Consider the following 15,460-nt stretch of genomic DNA (forward strand, 5'->3'; position numbering starts at 1 on the left):
GAACAATTAATTGAGTTAAAATTTCTTTTGCTTAATTTTTTTTTTTGTTTTGCATCCAACTTGTTGATGTAAGATGCGAAGGATTGAACGCCTTTGTGTACTCCCTAGCAGTCTTACTATGAACATTGTTGTTGAAGCAAAACTTTGTGTTTCTTAAAATCTTGTTCACGTTAGACTCTCAAATTTTTCTGTATATATCACAACAAAGATTTTACATTTTTCGATTTCACAAAAACCAATTTTTGCTTCACCTTTCTATGAAAACAAATTTTAATCTACTTTTGTATAGATTAAGAGGGAGTTTGTGATTTCAAAATTTCAAATGTGTTATTAAATCTTTTCATACACACATTTGATGATTTTCATATGACTTTTCATCAGTTGAAGTTCGGTGATTAGTTTGCACTTGAGCGATTCGTTCACTCCATGAACTTTATCATCGCCGATGAGTTCTACCCCCGGAGTATTCAATTCTTTTATTAGATAGTAAGGGTATTTTGAGTGATGATGGTTTCGTGCAAATAGGATGGAGAGAGTAAAGTCGAAAAGTGAGAGGTTACGGTGATATGTTGTGAAAAAAGGGTTAAAAGAAATGATACCCTTCCCTAAATTCTCAAATCGCTGGGTGAAACAAATTTTTATCGGATGTCATTTGTTGATATCTTGATAAAGACTTCATGGACCCAGTGAAGCGATGCACATCTTTTACCTAACCACTCAAGTGTTTCTTCACAAATACTTGTTTCATTTCTCACGGAGATTTTCACATTTCTATTGACTCTTCATTTGGAAGATGTTGATATTGAAAAAGGGCGACATTCTGCTCCAGTCCCCAACTTCATTTGATCACGTTGTGTCTAGAGCTATCTTGATGAATCATTAATTTGATTATTATTCATTTCTTTAAGACACATTCGAGTCATATCTTTGTCATATTATTGTTTATCTATGTGATACAGCCGGAACATTTGTAGTGATATCTTTTGATATTCCACGACAATCAAATGGAAATCCTACCAATGCTAACATGTTTTCCAATGTTGAACGTAGGTCTCATAATTACATTTATGTGATTATTGAGTGAACGAGAAGTCTAACAGTGACCTTGGATTTTACCTAAAAGTCTTTAAGGATAATAGATTGTGGTTATCGAAAACTTCGGCTGTACTAACCATGATTTATATTCTTTGAAGCAATCTAGTGGTTGAAAAGCCGCAGACCGAACTACGTTAGAACATTGCTTTGTGCATTTCTCAATGATACATAGGAAATCCGAAAAATGTTATACATTTCTGTCGGTCATTTCATTAATCCTTTTGATTTTTGAATATGTTAACTGATCATTCTTATCCGGTTTTCATTTCTCATCTCACAAACACAAAAACAACCAACATCATTCTATAACATTTGTATCAACAACTTCAACCTTACATTATTCTTTGGGTTGGGCTAATGTTTTAGGTTGATACGTTGATGGTTGCTATTTCTCCATGTGAATTTCGTTTTAGTTTTTCATATTTCTTTTCTCAATCAATATTTGCATAATGACATTGGTTCCCAATTTTGTCATTATGAGAGGGAGAAAAAGATTATGATTGATTGAGAAAGAAAATTTTGAGCTTAATTTGTGCAATCATGGAGTTAGTGTGAAAAGGTTGTATTGGTTGAGTGTATTGAAAATGAAGTTGAGAAAGAATAATTAGATTTTAGTCAATTGAGCTCAAAGATTAGAATAAGACCAAAGATGAGAGAGGATATTATCTCAAGATGGAACAAATGTTCAAAGATGCTCCAAAATGTTTATACTCATGGATTGAGGGGGAGCATGATTATTTCATAAGAGATTTATTCAAATTTCATTCAAATGTTTACTCTCCAAAGTGTTCAAGTTAATGTGACAAAGATCAAAGCTACAAAAAGAGTCCTCATCAACATATTTTATTCAAGATTTTCAAAGTCATAAATAACTCTTGTTCAAGAAGCTCCAATGCATACATCAAGGGGGAGAGTACAAGTTCATGATAATACTTCATTCCAAGAAGATGAATTTCACTCAAGAATCGAAGATTGAAGAGCCAAAGCCAAGTTTATACCTTCCGCATCTCAAAAGACAACTCTGATTCATGGTTCAACAATCTTCAAAGAATCAAGAAAGAACACACACTTATTCTCTGTTCAAAAAGAACATTGAGAATTTCTTCATGATTTAACTTCAAGAAGTCCAAGACCAAGATTGAATCAAGTTCTCCAAATACTTGTTTCAACAAACCAATTGTCTTCACCAACGGGCTCATCAAATCTAATCCTACAAGACATGATTAACACGTACTTCATTCATTACAATATATCACTAAGGGGGAGAATGTTAGAAATCCAAAAATAGTGATTAATTGTAATTTAACTTAGTGAACTTAATTGTTGTTAAGTCATAGTGAAATGATTTCTAAGGTTGAGGGGGTAGATGTGATAATTAGGATAATTGTATAGTTAGACTATATATACCCCTCAACACCTTGGAAATCATAAGCCTTTTCCTCATTCCATTTCATTCCTGTAATTTTACACACACTTAATCCCAATCTTTCCTCTCTCTCTATCTCTCTCTCTAAAAACACACACTAAAACACCAAGAACACACACACACAAATCCACTGTTGAATCTGTGAAATCGAGGCTCAAATCATGTTAATTACATCCCTCGTGCTGACGTCATCAGCACATGAGATTACCCTCGTGCTGACGTCAGCACGAAGTGTATTGGTTATTGTTAATTACGGGCCTAATACGTAATTAAGGCCGAAGCCCACACGAACCCAATACCTATTAGTATAAATACAAGACCTAATCTATGGAATTAGGTTAATCATTTCAGATCTTAGTGAATCGTTTTGATTATACACGAATTAAGGTTAATTGTTCCTTCGTGTAACCTCCTACACGAACCACAAGCCTTGTGCATCTCCTTAGGTTGATTAATTGCTCATTAATCGATGGAAGGCAATAGCAATCTAGTTATCTCAAGAGGATTCCGCACTCTTGACATAACGAATCACATCTTATTACGATCCACGCAACAATAGGTACCTTACATCTAGTAGTGATGGTGATGAAGATCCTTACAGATCTCATGCTTTCATCAAAGTTGGATCTCGAATGGTTCCTAGACCTACTGAGGCCACTTAGGGAAGAAGAAGAACTAGAGATGATCATAAGGATTGGGAGCCAGAGTAGTCCGTACCTAAAAGAACAAGACTTGTCAGGGAACAAGAAACTTCTGCTGCTGTTGCTGGTATCTTACAGAGTGTGCCAAGGGTTGTTGTTCCTAAGACTACACAACCACAACCACAAGCAAGTGAAGAGACCTACTTCTGGTGATCTGAAGAGACAGATGAATGAGATGAGAAGTTTGATCACTCATTTGGCTGGTGATTTGAAGGTTGTTAGTGACAAGAACATGATTCTTGAAGACAAGTTGGGCAAGGCCGAGGTGGTGGTGTCCAACATGTATAAGAAGTATTTGGCTCTAGATGAGAAGGTTGTTAGGATGGCAAATGCATTGAAAAAGGGAGTCAAGATCTCCGAAGAAAAACTGCATGAGCTCATCGATAACTATCTCAAGGTTAGAGCTAAGAGAGACAGTTTAGGTTGTACAGGTGATGAGCTAGCTAAGGCTGGGCATGATGATGATCACAATGAATATCCAGATGCTGCTAGAGCTACTCAAGAGCTAGGAGAGAGTTCTGTGTTCAGAACAGAGACTCATGGAGAGTCTAGCCAGGCTGGTGTTGCTGGCAAGGCTGCCTCAGAAGCTCCACAGACTCAAGAACTGGTTGTCACAGAGTTGAATATGTTAGCTGAGTCTGAGGCACCTCAAAACCAAACTCCTTACAGAAGATATTGACTCTGATAGATTGGGTAAAGGTTTGGTAGGGCAATCTGAAGTTGTTGCTCTTTCTGATGAAATTGCTAGTGCTCAAGATAGTGAGTCGACCAAGACCGATTCTACTACCAATGCTTCTACAGAGTCAGATTTGCACCCAGTGATCGTGCATAGACTAGAAAAGAGATTGGGTTATGATCCACAGGCTCATATGAGAGTTAGAGCAGAGATTATGGATAGTGATGAGTATTATGATCCAGGATCTCTGAGGGATCAAATGATGGAAAGGTTAGGGTTAACTCATACTCCTTCGAGTCAGAGTCAGATTCCAATTTTGAGAATGAGGCTAAGACTGAGGGGGAGCAGAGCAAAAGCAAGAAGAAGAAGAAGCAGAAGAAGTAGATTGATGACAAAGACAAGACGAAGACATTTATTTTAACGTCTAGAAGCTATTTCCAAAGGGGAGTCTGTAAGTGCACGTCTATGTCAATAGCAGTCTAGATTGTTTGGGCTTATTTTGTAATATGTCTTTGTCATGTGATTTTCATTAATGAACATTGTATTATGCATAGATTACTAGATTAAGTTTGAGTATTGATTATGTAATAATATTCTGCTAAGGAAATACGACCTCGTAATTGCAGGGACAATTACAAGGTGGCTTATAGGAAATACGACCTCGTATTTGCAGGGACAAATACGAGGCAAAGACACAATTACGACCTCGTAAAGGTGTTAGCCTGGGGCTGAAATACGAGCTCGACTCGCTAAAGCCCATGTCGAGTTTCCTATAAATACCAGAACCCTAACAGAGATTAGGGTCAAACATTTGTCGAATTATCAAGAATATTTGTGCAGGTTAATAGGTCAATTAAAGGTCGTTCTGCTAGCCTAAAGAAGACCTGCGAGGCAGCAGGTGATCTAGGGGCTTTCGTTATGAATCACCACGTTATAGAGAGGGATTCCGCACCTCTGGATAACGAGATCAAACTATTAACGATCCACGTCAAGGGGACTTATACTATATGTTATTAAGATCGGATAATCATAACAAGTATTCATACACAATCTTCTTGATGTATTTTAGCTTGGAGTTGGGTATTTATTACTTCATGAGATCCGAAGTAATTATGTGGAACGGAGGTTGAGCTCCATTTCTGGTTTTAATAGATAAGTAAATTTACCTGTATGAAGGTGGCTGCGTACTTTGCTTCTGCTTCGGATACGGAGCTAGAGCTCCGTAAATGGCATATCATCAAGCCCCCCAGTCTGTTGGGAGGTTCTATCTGTACAAGAACGGGTTAGACTTCAAAAGATAAAAATAAGTAAAAGCATACCTGCGTAACCTGGGCTTCGGGAGCTATGGTTAAGATGTTTCGTGTTTATTCCGGTATGGTTAAGATGTTTCGTGTTTATTCCGGAGCTCTTAGTTAGGGTAAAATAGTAATTTCGTTGTGCCGCGTTTTTATCCCAACAAGGGATCATTGCATGTGCACTTATCCCGGGGAAAACCAATCGACGGTTTAAATGGGTTATGTGTCGTTTATTCAAAGCATCTTGTTTGTCCCTTATTTAATTTTTGACGGCCCCGGAGATTTTCTTGCAACTATTCCCCCTTCCTTTTACTCCCTTCTTATTATTTTACCATCGATCTTTGGGTTTTTCAATCGATCTTGATCGTCATTATGGATCGCAATTATTTTCGCATCATCAGTACGACTTATTCAGAGATGACAGAGAATGATCTCGCCTGGTTTCGCCACTGCTTCTACCACTCTGATGATCCAGAAATTAGGGTTCCAGGTCGATCGGAATCGATCCTTGATGCGTCTCCTGGCTTCGTAGGTATGTATACCGCTCCTTTTTCCGGTTGTAATCTTAGATTTCCATGTCCCCTTGGGTATTAGGGTTACTTGATGACCATGAACTGCATGTGTCCATGGTTCATCCATTAGCCGTTACCATGATGGTGTAATTTATGTTCGTGATGGGTGGTTTATGGTTGAGGAGGGGCCTGGTAGGTTATTCTTTGATATAGGGGATTCTGATATGCTGTACTGGAGGTCGGGATTTTTGTTTTTTAGTGAGGAGTATATTCATCCGATGTTCAGGTGTGTGTTGGATAGAAGTACGTTGGTGCCGACGGTGGCGTTTGAGGATAATGATCTGGCTTGGCGCTTTCTTGATAATGAGTTGATCCGCTAAGTCGGTGTTTCTCCGTTTTTGTTGATCGCGTATCCCACCGTGATTCTGTATCTTGCTGGGATTACTCTGTCATGGGAAGGTTCCTAGATATGCATGTCTTGATCTGGTGTTGCGAAGGTATTATTCTAGTATTCTCTTTGCTCTAATAGCTTCGTTGCGTTTCTTCCATTTTTTGATGTTGTAAGTCCCCCGGGTCTTACCGAACCGAGATCGACTTAAGGATATGTCGAGGTGCAGTATTTCTCGAGATAACCCATGGTTACAATATGTACCTTTTATGATATATATATATATATCTTTGCATGTATATATACACCCGTATTTGGTTACTATAGTGAAACGGCTCTCCGGACAAACTTTACCAACCAACGTGGTAACCTAAGTCTACAAGCCGTCCAAACCGGGTGTGTGTTTGCGCTTCGTGCGTGATTCGAGTACCCACAAGGAAATCGTGCGTGTTCTTAGGTTTTTCTCTCCAGGTTTTGCTCGTTTCTCTTACTACACTGTTGTTGTGAAACATGCATACACACACCGTCTATTTATAGGCAAGTGACAAAGCTCTCAAATCCATTGGGTTTGAGTGTTTGCATCTCAAGCCCATAAGGGTTTTTGCCTGGTTTGAGAGTTCTTGTGTACAAGCATACTTTTGCTTGTTTCCACAGAAACTCTCAAACCATTTGAGAGTTCTTATGAACAAGCAAACTTTTGCTTGTTCCTCAGAAACTCTCAAATGACCATTTGAGTGTTCTTTCCACAAGCAAACTTTTGCTCGTTCCCAAGAACCCTCAAATGACCCTTTAAGTGTTCTCTCCACAAGCAACTAATTGCTCGTTCCCGAGTACACTCAGATAACACTTAGGAATATTTGAGTTAATGTCTTTACTGTTGTCAAGACGCATCACCGACATTACACTCAGAGTTAATGTCTTTACTGCTGTCAAGACGTAGAACTTACATTAACTCAGCCAATGTTTCTACTCCTCTAAATATACGCAGAAACAACATTAGCTATGACAATGTTTTTCTACTGCTGTAAATACGCAACAAGAACGTTGTCAATATTACCTATTGGAAGTATTCACTAAGTTAGTGTTTCTCCTGCTGTAAACTCGTAGAAACACAATTAACTTAACTTCTCTTTGGAAGTACATTAAGTTAATATTTCAACTCCTGTTAAACGCAGAAACAATATTAACTTAATAACTCTTTACATGTTATTTCTAGAACCTACAAAATACGAATAATAAACAAACATATAAACATAAATATATCCCAATATGATCAACAATATATGCCAAGATAATATTATTGAAAAACGGTAATTACAAGATAAATTACAAGACTTGAATATATACATACTTATGTAACACATCTAGAATGCTTTTGTCACCGAGAAACATGCACCAACAGTCTCCCCCTTGACACTAGCGTCTAGATGCGACCTTCTAGTCTTCGTTTGTCATCCTAATGCTGGCCAAAAACCCTCTTCGGGAACTTCAGAAGTTGTCTACTTTCTTCTGCTTTTCTTCTTCTTCTTGACATGAGTCTCTTTCTCGAAATCAGATCCAGATTTAGTCAGTGATTCCTTGCTTCTACTTGTAGCAACTCTACGAGCTCTTTCTTGATCAACCCAAGATCCTGGATCCTTTGGCTTGATCATTTCGGCCATTGCATTTTGATATGTGACGTCATCGTGTCCGAACTTAGTAAAGATCTTGTTCTTTAAAATCAAAGTGTTAGAAGAGTCGGATGATATGACATCATCTCCAGAAAACAAACGCTCAGCATCTCTATCAGATGCTGATGACTTCCGATGACCAACTCCTACATCCCCCGTTGATCGTTCCTGGTCACCAACTCTTACATCTCCAGTTGGTATGGGACCAGCATCGGCAGGTGCTTTCACTTTGTCTTCAGCTGTGGGGGCTCGAGAGGTACCAGCAGCACCAGGCTGGCTTTGCTCCCTCTGAGATGTAGCAATCCTCGTGCCCTTTGAAAATCTTGTAGTCTTTCTTTGTCGGCTAGGATCATCTACCTCGTCCTCTCTACTTTCCCTCCTGACGAGCGTCCATTTTGTGATAAAAACCCCTAAAGAAAGGCTTCATTTCTATGCTTAAAATGAGTTATTATTCCGGAACTATCGGTACTTAATGAATGATGTGTTTATGCAGGTTCCCGGAAGATGCGAGAGAGGGTAAATGACATCAAGTGACTCAAGAAGGAAGCCTATGAAGTTACAAGACACAAGGAAGTGGTTCGGGAGCCAAATGAAGACACAAGAACATGTTCAGTAGCCAACAACGCCCGCTGGCACTCACCAGCGCCTGCTCCTCATGCCACCAGCGCCGCTAGCCCATGGAAGCCCAGGACCAGCGCCGTTGGTCAGCCCACCAACGCCGCTAGTAGGCCCAGATCAGAAACCGACTTTAACACCTATTTAAGTCGAACTAACCCTCAAAACCCTAGGAGAGAGCCGATTTAGCAGCCCTAGCCGCCCAGGAATAACCCTAGATAGAAATTGCAGATTCCAAGAAGGTTTTGGAGCATCTAAACACCTTCCGATCTTCACTCTTGGTCTAGATCTTTCATCTTTATTTACTCTTTGTTATTGAACTATGACTTTCATCTTTTCAGACTTTGTTATTCCTTTAATAATGCTAGGCTAGTAGGCTGAATACTTGTTTGGATCAATGTGATCATGTAGACGCTTATTGTTTTACTATGTTCATTTAGATTCCGTTAGAGTGTGTTTTACTGTTTATCGTAGATCCATGTTTCTTAGTAATTCATGTTGCTATTGGTTTTATATCTGAACATATTAGTTTAATTCTGATGGTTGTCTATGATCATACACTAGGACAGAAAACGACTAGTCGGTCTTTAACTAGAAGTAAAAAGTGATTCACTTGTTACCGAAGGATCCGGAACCATAGTAACTAGGATGAATTGAACTTGAAGCTTAACAATACCAGACGCGATCCTTTGACTTGGAAACAAGCACTGTGGTCACCGGAGGGATATATCTGGTCATGGCTTAAGAGCCAGGTAATTAAAAGATGATCTAGTTACACAAACTTTAGTTCATAATGCTTAAGACAATGAATCTAGCGAGAATTTGTTTAAAAGGGTAGTGTGAGTCTAGCGACAGCACTACTAACTAGGTAAAGTGAATCTAACGAGAATCTGAACCGTGATTAAGTTTCCAACAGTCTGACAAACCAGTAGGATAGTATTTGGTCGTACCATGAGATCGGAGATGCCAAACAACTATTTTAATTTAATTACTGATATTTGCTTTTTCAAAACTACTTTCAGATTAGCCTCTCGCTGCAAAGCGTGTGGTTAGATTTTATTTATATTCCTGTCAAAAGCATTAGTTTATTAGGAGTTAGTGACAAACCCCCCAAACAAACTAGAATTACACGTACTGCTAGATTAGGTAACACAACGCGTCCCTGCGAACGATCCTGTAACTTACCACTAGGCTATATTGCATTGACCGGGTTCTCTGCTCGTTAAGTGTGTTAGTTTAGATAGTTACTTGTACAACATAAATTTAAAGAACAGATTTAATCATAAAACCACAACACATCAAGTCTTTTGGTGCCGCTGCCGGGGACGCGACACATTCTTGGTTTAGTAGTGTAGTTCGACCCTACTTTGTGTTTCGGCACGGAGTAGTTGCTTTTCAGTATTTCATGTTAGGTCAAATTAGGTTAAATAGAAAATTAGGTCAAATTAGGTTAAAATTAGGGTTAGCTTAGTTAGTTTGCATTTTTCATTTTCTTTAAATTTAAAAATCCAAAAATATTTTCATATATTTTTTTTTTAGTTTAGGTAGTTAATATAGTTTTTCACTTTAAGCTTTATAATGGTGCGTTGATCTTTTTCTTAAGTTTTGCAGGATATTTAGGTGGTTGATGCGTTTGAAATCCAGAACAGTCATAAGACGTAGCTTGACAAGCCTAATTAGACTTAGACGAAGGAAGAGGCTTAACAGATCCAACTCTACCCCCGTAGGTAATTTAGAACACCTTTTCGACTTAGAAGACTCAATAGGAACAACCGAAACCATGTCTCAACCAAACTCGCCTAGAGGTGTTATTAACGATTTCGACCGACCGATGATGGAAAGGACAAGAGTCGTAGCACCGACGCCAGGATCGACTATAGTCTTACCCAACTTAGGAGACTCATTCTCAATCAAAGGACACCACCTTAAGTTAATTCAAGATAACCAGTTCGACGACCAAGCAAATTCCGACTCTCACAAGCATGTGAGGAGTTCACTAGTTTATGCAAGATGTTCAAATATGGAGGAAACGTCACCGATGACGATGTGCAACTTAGCTTATTTCCATCGTCTCTCACTGGAGAGGCACGTGCTTGGTTCGATGAGCTCGATGAAGGTACCATCACCACATGGAGTTCATTGGTTTAGGGAATCACTAGTTGTTGCATGGAAAAGGCTTAGGGAAATGATCAGACCCTGTCAAGGGAATGGACTTAGCAAGGATGAAATCATGGAAATCTTTTTCTATGGTTTAACAAAGAGCTCCCAAAAAGATTTAGACCTAGCCGGCGGTGGTAACTTTTTGTACAAGACTACTAATGCCGCATACAAAATGATGGAGGATATGGTGCAAGCAAGCTTAGCTCGAGACGTGGATGATAAGGATCGAGATAGGAAGCCGAGAAGAACCGTGGCTAGCATCGAGAGCAGCCCCGACAATGAGGTAATTCATGAACTTAAAGCTTTATCTAACCGTTTTTTCTACTTTTGAAGATAGGTTGAACGTTATGGACAAGGACCTCAAGGTAATTGCACACGGGTGCAACAAATGTGGAGAAATGCACTATACTGAAGATTGTGAAGAGGAAGCTACCGAGCAAGTCAACTTTGTCCAGAACCACTACCGTGGAGGCTTTCAACGAGGACTATTCCAAAGAAACACCGGTAATTCTAACTATAATGCAAATTATCCTAGAAATAACTTTGGTTCTTTTCAAAATAGGTGGTAAAGGAGTAATGGTCAACCCGAGCAACCTAAGGTGGAAAATGAAGTCAAGGAGGACCCTATTGCCAAGCTTACACATATGATGGAAAAGTACATAGACATGAATGATAAAAGGCATGACTCTTTGGCAAGCTACACGAAGTCGCTCAATGAGAAAATAAGCAATCTCAATCAAAAGATTGACGAAGGAGCAAGGAATCAACAAGCCTCAATCAAGGAGCTAGAATGGAGGATAGATAGATGGATTGAGCAGAATACAAGGAAGGAAGGTAGTCCTATGCCAAGGCCGATCTTGCAAGGAAGCTCAAGCTCAAACCCTAGTTCAAGTCAAAAGTACCAACCCCGATCGGATAAAATGAGAATGTGAACGCCGTGTTCACCGAAGGTAATGACTCCACTGAGTTTTCTAATGACTCTTGTGAAAGTCCCAATAAGGTACAGGTCATACGGAAGCAAAATGAAAACGAAACGGACCAAAAAGCAATCCCGGAATCTGTCCAGAACCCAATGACAAAGAGAAAAGTCTTCATGATACAAAGATTTTCACAGATATTAGAAATAAGGATAATTGATAAGGAAAGCAAGGAGAAAAGTTTATGTTTGGTTGTTTCAAAAAGTGTTAGGGGGAGAAAATTCTTTCTGATGACAAAGAGAAAAGTCTTCATGATACAAAGATTTTCACAAATATTTCAGTAGATTGAGCTCAGTTTTTCACTAAATCATAGTTGATTGAGATCTTGGCTTGAAAAGGATCAAATAACTTCCAAAATGAAAATTTGATTGTCCTTGACTCAGTTGACTTGGGCTTATAAAAGGACTTTGGCATAATCTTTGCCAACTGAGTTTCTTTTCCTTCGGAGATGAATTTGGCATTGTCTTCAAATGATAAGAATGGAATGATAGTATGTGTTTCATCAATAGTAAAGATGAAAGGATATTCTCTCGAGATGGTTCAAAAGTTCAAAAATGCTTAAAAATGTTTATACTCATGAATTGAGGGGGAGCATGAATTTTTCATAAGAGACTTATCCAAACTTCATTCAAATGCTTACTCTCCAAAGTTTTCAAGTTGATGTGACAAAGATCAATGCTTCAAAAAATGAAAGATTGGTTAGAAGATTCAAGTCAATGGTGTAAAGCTTCAAAAGAGTCTTCATCAACATACTTCATTCAAGATCTTCAAGTCATACAACAACACTTTATCAAGAAGCTCCAGTGCATACATCAAGGGGGAGGGTACTTATTTATGAGAATTCATTCCAAGAAGATAAAGTTCATTGTTCGACTTCATTGTTCGACTTAAGGTTGTTCGACTTCATTGTTCTCTTTAGAAAGCATAAATACTTGTTCAACTTCATTATCCTCTTTGAAGATCGAAGAATCAAGAAGTTGAATTTCACTCAAGAATCTAAGATTGAAGAATACCAAGACTGAATCAAGTTCTACATAGACAAGAGAGAAAGCTTTAAAGACTTGTTTCAACACACCAATTGTCTTCACCACCGGGCTCATCAAATTTTATTCCAACAAGACAAGATAACACGTACTTCATTCATTACAATATATCACTAAGGGGGAGAATGTTAGAAATCCAAAATAGTGATAAATTGTAATTTAGATTAAAGGATTTTCTTGTAGTTAAGTCATAGGTGTATGATTACTAAGGTTGAGGGGCTAATTGTGATAATTAGCATAATTGTATAGTTAGCCTATAAATACCCCCCATAACCTTAGGAATCATAACTTTGTAAGTCTTACACACACACATTAATTCCAATCAACAACTTTACTTACACACACATACACTTTCTCTCTCAAAACACACACAAATACCAAGAACACACACTCACCAAAACCGCCAATGATGACGTGAATTCGGTGCTAGAAATCGTGTTATCACAACCAGCGCCGCTGGAAACCCTACAGGAACAAACCAGCGCCGCTGGTAGCCCCCAGGTGAACCACCAGCGCCGCTTGCCTCTCGCCAGCGCCGCTGGTGAGTCCGTCAGCTCAGATTCGCGAAAAGTTTTGACCACGGAAGAAGACTTAGGTACCCAGCTCACATCCAAATGCAAAATGAAGGATGGAGACAATTCGGGCAGAAGTGAAAAAGTTCAAAATCCCAACACACTGAATGACGGGAAACAGCAACAACAAGCAACTGAAGATCCAGGAAATTTTCTTATCCCTTGCACTATTAATAATGAATATTTTTCAACTGCATTAGCTGATTTAGGGTCAAGAATTAATGTTATGCCCACTGCCGTTTATGAGAAACTTACCCTCTGTTTACTAAAACCCGCCAACATGAGCATTCGGTTAGCCGATCAGACTTACCGACAACCCATGGGGATTGTCGAATGAGTCCATGTCAGGGTTAAGGACTTAGAATTTTGGACTGAGTTTGCTGTGCTTGATTCGATAGATGGAATGGATACACCAGTAATTCTAGGTAGACCATTTCTGCATATTGCTGATGTAACCATCCATGTCCTTAAAAGAGAAATATCACTATCTGATGGTAAAAATAGGATAAAAGTGTCTAACATTGATGAGCAGGTCGAATTGATCAAAGAAGAATGTCTTAGTATGGAAATAGGAAATGATGATCGCAACTATGTCAAACAAACCTTAGAAAGAAAATATGAGAATAGGATTTCTTATGAATGTTTTAGGAAACTAAGGGATAAAAAGGAGAAAGTAGAAGAACAGTTAAGGAAGGGAAGAGAAGTGGTTGATAGAATCAGGAAGATATTAGGAAATATGAAATGGGAGGAATGTATAACTGACCTTGAAAGAGACAAAATGAATGAAATAATGGGTAGAGAACCCAACGATAAGTTTTATGGAGACCCTGGAATATTTCAAATCCCTAGCCACATTAACTTCGTCTGTCTTAAAAACACCTACTTAGATTTTAGGTCCACCTCAAACATTTTACCTATAAGAATTTTCGAGGACCTAATAATAGACCGTCAAAATAAGGTTAAACGAGAATATTAAGAAATTAGGTTAGTAGGGGGAGCAAAAGTTCTAACCAAAAGGTCTCGTCAAAGACGTGGTCATCAGTGTAGGTGGATTAGATATCCCAACCGACTTCTATATAGTCGAAGATGACTCGATGACAAGGGGTCATATCATCTTGGGACAACCGTTTTTACTATCAGTGGGATCGTCGGTTAACGTTAAAGCAAAGAAGATGACCATGACCTTAGGATTCAACCAAGTGGTCATCACCAAGGAAGACATTAGTGATTTGAACCCATTTGGAACTAATTGTAAATCCAGAAACTACATTTGGGAGAGCAAGAAAAGGAGAATAGAATCACACCATAGGAACAAATCAGACCTTTACATCAAAAAAAAAACGAGTGTCGGCCCTAGGCCTAACCCGTACTCTTGAACCTAGTTCCTAGACCGAGTCCAGCTGAAGACTCATTAAACTTAGCGCTTCTTGGAAGGCAACCCAAGCAGTAATTTTTATTTTTGTTTTCTATTTTTTTTAGGAAATTGTGACTAATTGCAACTAACTAATTGTTTTAAATTTTATCATTTGTGATGTTTTATGAATATGTTTTGAGAATCACAGGTGCAAGCTTTCAAGGACTGAAGAAACAAGTAACTTATTGCAATCGTACTTTATGTTTTTGTTTTTGTTTTTTGTTTTATCTCGTATTTTTCCAATTCTGATAAATTGTTCGAAGTGTGCAGAAGTATAATGCTTTGTAGTCTGAAGGAAACCATGCACTTGGCCAAAAGCTAAGTGTGGGGGAGTTCGAGCATCAAATCACTGAAGAAATCAGATTTCGGAACATGTACAGGAGCCATAAGCGCCGCTAGTCAGGAACCAGCGCCGCTGGGACTGCATCAGGGCAGCCCAGCGACCGCTGGCATCACCACCAGCGCCGCTAGAACTGCACCTGTGCAGCTCCAGCGCCGCTACTCACCAACTAGCGCCACTGCATGCTCATAATCCATCACCAGCGCCGCTAGGAACACCACCAGCACCGCAGTCATCAATCAGTGCCACTATTCGCTCCATCTGCGTCGTTTACAACTCCGTTTTGCGCACCAGATCGTCAAAAATACAAAAAAATCAGAAAAACCCAAAAATAATAAAAAAAAATCAGAAAACACCAAAAAGAAAAGAAGATGGAGAAGCAACCATGGATCGCCATCAAACAGAGAGGATTGAAATTATCAAAAGCTCATCATGTTCAAGTCACTCCGCAAATGCCATCTTCAAACAACAATCATGCAATTTCAGACCCGGGGAATTCCGTTAATCTTTTTACTCTTTATCTTTACGTGTTTTTCCTATTACCCTTTCTTCTGTATGTCTAGTACAACGAGGACG

Source organism: Erigeron canadensis, chromosome 7 (genome assembly GCF_010389155.1).
Source record: "Erigeron canadensis isolate Cc75 chromosome 7, C_canadensis_v1, whole genome shotgun sequence".
Lineage (NCBI taxonomy): Eukaryota > Viridiplantae > Streptophyta > Magnoliopsida > Asterales > Asteraceae > Erigeron > Erigeron canadensis.